Here is a 7,121-nt window from a genome sequence, read left to right as displayed (position 1 = left end):
CGGCCTTGCGTCCATAAATATTTTGTGAGATGAATTTATTATTATAAAAAAATCACAGATCATGCATAATAATATTAGGTAAGTCATAAATAGAATTACGGTAAATAACTGTTTATAATGATTGTTGTATAATTAAAACAAGTTTCAACGTTTCTTATCAAACTAGATTTACCATTTTAGTTTTTACCTAATTCCTAAATAATAGTTAATACTTAATACCATATAGACTAAGATACATAATAACTAATAAGTAGTATTTTAATCCACGATAATACTCATACTCATACGCATCGTATATATAAATACCTACTAGAGAGTATAGTCGTATAGGTAAGATAGGTTAGATGGTTAGACATTTTTTGAAAATGTGTTATTCTTAAGCGTGGAGGAATCGTGGGACTATTTTAAATTTATAAATAATCATAGATTATAATAATAGACTAGTACTTTTTTTTTTTATTAAATAAATACCTTTTAGTAGACTTTTATAATAAATAATAATATGAGTTTAGAGTTTATGATTTAGATTATTTTCTCAGACATATAACGTGTATTCGTAAATTACTTTTACGTGTTATTACTAATATCTATCGGCTAATTGCTCTTAAAAAAATAATATTTCATACGACCATTTGAATATCTGATGCCGATATATTATCCGGATATTTTCTTTTGGTACCTACACATAATATAGTGTGCTATGTGTTTAAATGTTTAATCCTATTAAGTGCACTTAATCACCTTACACAAGAACAAAAACAACATTTTATGTATTACTTATTTTTTTTAGTGGGTGTATGTACTATATAGCTTTTTATTTAATCAAAATATAAATTATTAATCTACAGCTGGCAGACACGTATCTATAGCTAAGGGATGGCGAGGTGGGCTTGATCTATTCTGAAAATGCACTGGCCGCAGCCCTCAACCAACTTATCTTAAAATTTATCCAGCCACCCAAGTATCCAAGACCCAAGTACCCAACCCATTTTTAACTTACTAATAAATAATAATTATAATTCGTTTTTTTTTACAGAAAATTTTGTTGCATCTAATATTTATGTACAATAGCGATACCATTGCCCATTGAGTAAATAACGGTCGACTAGCTGGATTATTATATTGTTTAAAAATAATATTGTTTCACTGACACTCAAGCGATCGATGGTTCTTTGTTATTATTTGATATGTTGTGGTATTGGACATTGGTGGCTTCTGAATAGATGAATTATGACATTTATCGGTCAAACCGTTTACGACTCATCATTGATTGTTTTGTAAAAAACTATGAGACGCGCATCATTAGAGATTATATTGATTTGTTAAATAATTGTCGTCGAATCGCTGAAAGACTTCTAAAATCTCATTAGCTAACTTATTCAAAAATAATGTTTGTATTAAAATAATAATTTGTTGTTTTATTTAGGTACCTACCTATATTAGGTACATTCTGGTTTTTATTCTTATTACATGGGCAGGTTACTTTATCACTCTACATAATATCTACCTACTTATTAATTCTGTCTTTAAATTAATATTATAATTTATAAATCGAGTATTACAAATGTATACTTCGAGATGATAGGTACCTACTAAAGAATATTTTTTATACTTTTTTTTTTGGTCTAACCGGGTCCCTGGGAATATATTTGGAATTATTTTCAGACCATGGGTTTACAGAATAATTAACATTCTATTATGATTATACAGTATTTTGAATAATGTCAAATACTTCAAAACGACAAAAATCAATGGAGAAAAAAACATATTGTACTTTGTCTCTTTAAATTGTGTACGCTCGTGATAAATTTGTAGGTACCTATATTATGTAATAAATCATAATAACAATTTAACTGAATGTTATTGTAGTCATTAGTCCTTTTAGTGAAGCTTATCATTCTACAATCATCAACTGTTTATATTCAAACTAATTTGTACTACTTAATAATTATTACTAATGCAGTAATTTGTTATTGGATTGCATCAAGTACCTATCATAAATACATATTACACATTATATTATTATAAAAAGTGCACAGGTTTTTAATTTTAATTTAATATCGTTAAAAAAATGATAAACAAAGACTAGATTATTTTCTCTAATCTATATAGATTATAGACTCCTATACTAATATAATATGACGATGTCCTGTTATAATAAATTAACAAAATATGTACCTATTACTTATTAGTATTAATTATGATAGGGCCAATAATAAAATTGAAAACAAGTTGTATACACTTGTGGGCTTATGAATATTTTGTTTGTTTTATTAATAACGTAAGTCGTATTTAGTCACGTCTTTTTGTACAATTAAAAATTCAAAAAAATAAAATAGATAGTCGAAAAATAGGAAGTATGGATTAATAATTTTTGGAATTCCATGTACTCAAGTTTAAATATTGTATTTTTAAAAAACAAAAAAAATTTTTAAACAGTTGGTAACGCTTATGCGGTATCAATTTACGTATCAGCTGATGGTGTCTGGCTGGTCAACGAGTTTCGGTTATCAGTACCTATTACATTATTACACTATCCGGGTTAACTAATATTTTAACAATTTATTTTATAAGAAAAAAATTAATTCTGGTAATGGATTCTCTATTAATTATATTGGTGAAAAAACTTTCATAATTTGTATGATTTTTAGGCTAATTCTATGGCCATGTGGTTGATAGCTTCACGAGTTAGGATGTCTTTATAGCGTCTATTCGATCGGCTCTTAAATATCAATAAAACTGTGAGTACCTACTGTTTTTCGTTGACACTAATATATTATAATTTATAATCATTTTACATAATTAACTGTTGTACAATATTCACTTACACGTTTATGCGATTCACGTAGACGTTACACGTCGATGATTTTATAAAGTTAGGTTTCTTACGAAAAAAGGGTTAAACTTAAAATGTAATTTATATATAAATATATTTTTTTTAGTTCATTTATAATTAATATAATAATGTACAATTAATAATATTAAGGTTTACAGTTTTTAGAGTATTTTAGATTAATTATGTAGTTCGGTTTAGTAACCGAAGTCTTAAAAAAAAAAAATAATATTCAAATATTATTTTTGTGTTACTTTTTAGTACTCACAAACAATCAACAGCTACTTTATTAATGTTATTAATTATACAATTACATACATTTCCTGTAGCCTGTAGGCATATGGACATTTACAATTATTATAATTTTTTTGAAAGTTTATCGAATTATCTGATTGTTACACAATTTCTACGGGTGTCTCTTCGACTATTTGTTTTTGAATTAAAACAGAGTAACAAAAATTATTGATTTCATTAAAAAAAAACGCGTGTGTCGTAAATTTTACCATTTTTTTCTCAATTGTTTTTTAGTCTTACCTTACGCTTAAATACTAGTTTTAAACCACCGAATAACTTCTCCAAAGTACCAATAAGTAAATATTCTCTATTGATTGATTCTAAGTTCAGACTTCAAACTTTCGGAACATTCCTGATATTCCTAAAAAGAATTAAAAAGAAATTGAAAACACGCTACCGTAATAGTTTATATTCTTCTCTTCGTTCAGAATCTTTTACTAATTTCAGTAATTATATAAAAATAATTAATATTTTAAGATTATATATTAGTTATTTCCTGTTTTTTTACTTATCATTTTAATTTGTATAATCATTATTTAAGAACATTGATAAATAATTATTATAATGTGCCGATTAAATTCGAAAACAATTTTTAATTTTTATGTACTTATAATAATATACACTATACCAAACACAAAAAGAAAAAAATTGTATTACCGACATTAATTAATGTATTTATTTATATCGTGATAACAACCATTAACAAATAATTCATTTTTAACTGTTAACTTGGTACAAATTGAAAATAAGTAAATTTAATTAATACAATTTGACTTTAAGCTGGACATGTAATATAAGATTCTTGAAGTAGATGGTGAACTATTTCAGGTTTTCCAGTAACATTTAGTCATTTAGGAATTTATGTACTAATTTATAGACACGTACCTAATGAAAATAAAAAACGTTTTCTGATAGTAATTTAAATTTTTTATGAGCTCCATTAATCATTTGGAATTTGACCACAGATTGCAGTTTAGATAGTTAATGTTTAGATTTAGTACTTAAAGAAAAGTATTCGAAAAATTACGAAACTATGGTGATAAAATATAAGCCGACTCACACGTTTTTATAAAAAGTTGACCTTTTCCCGAACTTCTCTAGAAATTGTTATTTGAACGCAATGATTTATTATTTCATTTCATTTTAAAATTAAAAATATTATATGATATTATAACAAAACTTACTACCCGAGAGAGCGACAAGAGTGTCTTGGAACTTTTTCTCTATTCTCTTTGTTAAGTACTTATATATTTAAGTTTAAGATGGATACAGTCTGCCTATAGATATTTTAACTTTTTTATTGCTATAAGCGAATATAATCTGAGCACATTTGTTGACACTAATGGTATTTAAGGATTGTTTTTGGTACAGTAACGACTACTGTTACATGTGTGGTGTACTTCAATCCTCAAAGATTATCGTAATACTCGGCTTACACTTCGAATATATTATAATACTGTTTTATAGTTAAGTTGTAATTATTTTATTTTTCTAAAATAGAGAACAACATACGTGTTAATATAATTTATGATGATAGCATTTCTAGTTTTTAAGAGAATTATTCTCGTTAATGCGTATTTTTTAATGAACACAATCGAATGGTACAATTGTGTAGGCGCAACGTATAATAAAGTATAATTGTGTTCTTTTAAACATTAACAAATTATTTTTACTACATTTAATTGGAGAAATTAACGACTTCTTATTTTTCATCTTATTAGTTGCTCGATGTATTAATTTTAACTTTTAATGATTTTCCTTACGTACTTTTTTTTGTTATTAATTAAACATTGAGTTTTTTTGTTTATTTTTTATTTATTTAATGTTTAAGAATACTTTTTATTATTAAACTCTTTGAATTATTTTTCTTTTATTTATTCATTGTTTGACATATTATTTATTTCATAATTAGATTAGCTTAATTTTTTACTATCTAACATATTATTAATAAGAACGAATTGTAACTATAAAATGTATAACAAATCGATGATAATTCTTTTCGTACTACCGTACGTATTCCGTCGTACCCTCCCCCCCCCATGACTTTTTTAATTGTTGAACCATATTTAAATGCACTTATTATTTATTGGTACTAATATAGTATATTTTATAGAAATAACAAATAAAATCCCAAATGTGTCCATACTAACCCATTAGTATCGCAAATCTCATCTAATACTTAACCCATAAATCCCATTGGTTCAAGAGAAAATATTGCAGAGATTTGCTAACCTAAAATAATTTCACGTTGGGTTCCATTACTGGTGTTGGCCTCTCCTCTTCATATTATTCAAAGTTAACATATTGTACATAAATTATCAAATTTACTTATTGTGCTGTTATACATAGATTGTAAATATCTAATAAAAAAAAAACCAAATCCTCTATGCTAGTTGTAGCTAAGATAATAATACTTCGTAATAAACACTAATCACTATTGCAAATTTTATATTGGACAAATATATTGAAATAATTCTTTTAGCTCGATTTTAGGGAACATTTTTCGGAAACCTATAGGTAATAGGTATATTTCAACGAGTTAAGCACAGTGGTACAATCAGAATTTGTGGGTCGGACTTCATTCCTAGGTTATAAGTTATAACCTTTTGATGATTGCAATTTTGAGTATTTTACATCTACGCAGATGATTCCATGAATTTACTCAAAAAAGTACATTTAAAACTTTATTAAATAGTATGTAATTATTTATTTTCATGTATTCATGTATTCATGTATACATGTACCCTACTTGCATTATACAAATTACAGATCATAATGGTTGGGCTGAGTGGTTTTTATGATATAGGTATCTAAGTACCTAAATCAAGTTGTTTTTTTTGGTGGGTGGTATTGGAGACAAATGTTAACCCCCCCCAAACACACACACCTACACACAAACATGACTATATTACGCCACTGAGTGGTTTTAAGTTCACATTTTTCAATTTTTCAATTTTTTTTTTCTTGATTATTTTGAAAGGTACTGCGTGAATTGTTTACTTTTAATCTCCCTAACTAAAACAAATTTACTATCAGAAAAAATTGTTTTCAAAGTTGATGATTAAAGCATTTTTATTGTTCACAAGTTGATGACATACTAAAATTATACTCCACCCAGAATCTTATGTACATTTACAAAATATAGTCATTAATCACTTATTATTATTTTTACTAGACATGTAACAGAAAACTGCAGCGATGGATTATATAACATAGATCGATTATTTATATACAATGTCTTACTGAATTTGTATAGAATAATACTTTACATTTTTGGTAGGTTATCTGTTGGCAATAATTAAAATTATGAATTTTTAAAAAATATTTTTGTCGTGGTTCACCGGGTTCAGTAGTTTTGTATAGGCAGCAGTTTATGTAGATTGGAAATTACTAATTAGACGCAGATGGTACAGATGGTTTGTTTTCGTTGAAATTTGTAGCTATCACTTATGTAAAATAAACGTATATGAGTTAATATTTCGAAAAAAGCAACGATTTGGCTCGATTTTTTGTGTGTTCGTCTCAATATAGTTTAACTTTTTGTTTTGGACGATTTTTTTTGAAAGAAATTTAAAGTGGCTTAAAACATTAATGTATACTTGAAATTGTCATTATTTTTTGAAAGCATAATTTACTGAAAAATTAGAATACATATTTTAACAATTTTTTATTTATATATTTAAGTAATTTACAATCTATACAACATTATGTACAATGGGACAATTTGATAGTTAATATAATATGAAATAACAGAATTTAACATTTAAGGGAAGGCACTCAGCAGCACCACCCGACCGAGAACATTTTAGATGTCGTGATTTTTTTTTTTTTTTTTATTTTTTTTTTTTTTAGTAGGTCTCTAGGCCATTGTCTTTTGAGTCTTCTACGTACATTGCCAGGAAGTGAGGTGGAAGAAAGTTGATTTATTAATGGATTACTGTGAGAGTTTAAGTTGGAGTGAAATTTAAAGTAATTGTGCTTTTGCTAATTGAAT

General features: G+C 26.3%; 1 protein-coding gene across 5 annotated transcripts in view; it reads left to right on the top strand.

Annotated features, from left to right (window-relative positions):
- Positions 1 to 2,524: 2,524 nt before the first annotated feature.
- The window catches only part of LOC100169394 (endophilin-A), a 16,843-nt gene continuing 12,246 nt past the window's right edge, over positions 2,525 to 7,121 (top strand). For 4 of the 5 annotated variants that reach the window (XM_029487790.1, XM_029487788.1, XM_029487789.1 and 1 more), the window contains exon 1: positions 2,597 to 2,741. The gene's annotated coding sequence lies outside the window, so the exon portion shown is untranslated. The other variant, XM_029487787.1, reaches the window with a different exon arrangement.

Source organism: Acyrthosiphon pisum, chromosome A1, assembly GCF_005508785.2.
Source record: "Acyrthosiphon pisum isolate AL4f chromosome A1, pea_aphid_22Mar2018_4r6ur, whole genome shotgun sequence".
Taxonomy (NCBI): domain Eukaryota; kingdom Metazoa; phylum Arthropoda; class Insecta; order Hemiptera; family Aphididae; genus Acyrthosiphon; species Acyrthosiphon pisum.
This window is presented reverse-complemented; position numbering and strand designations above follow the sequence as displayed.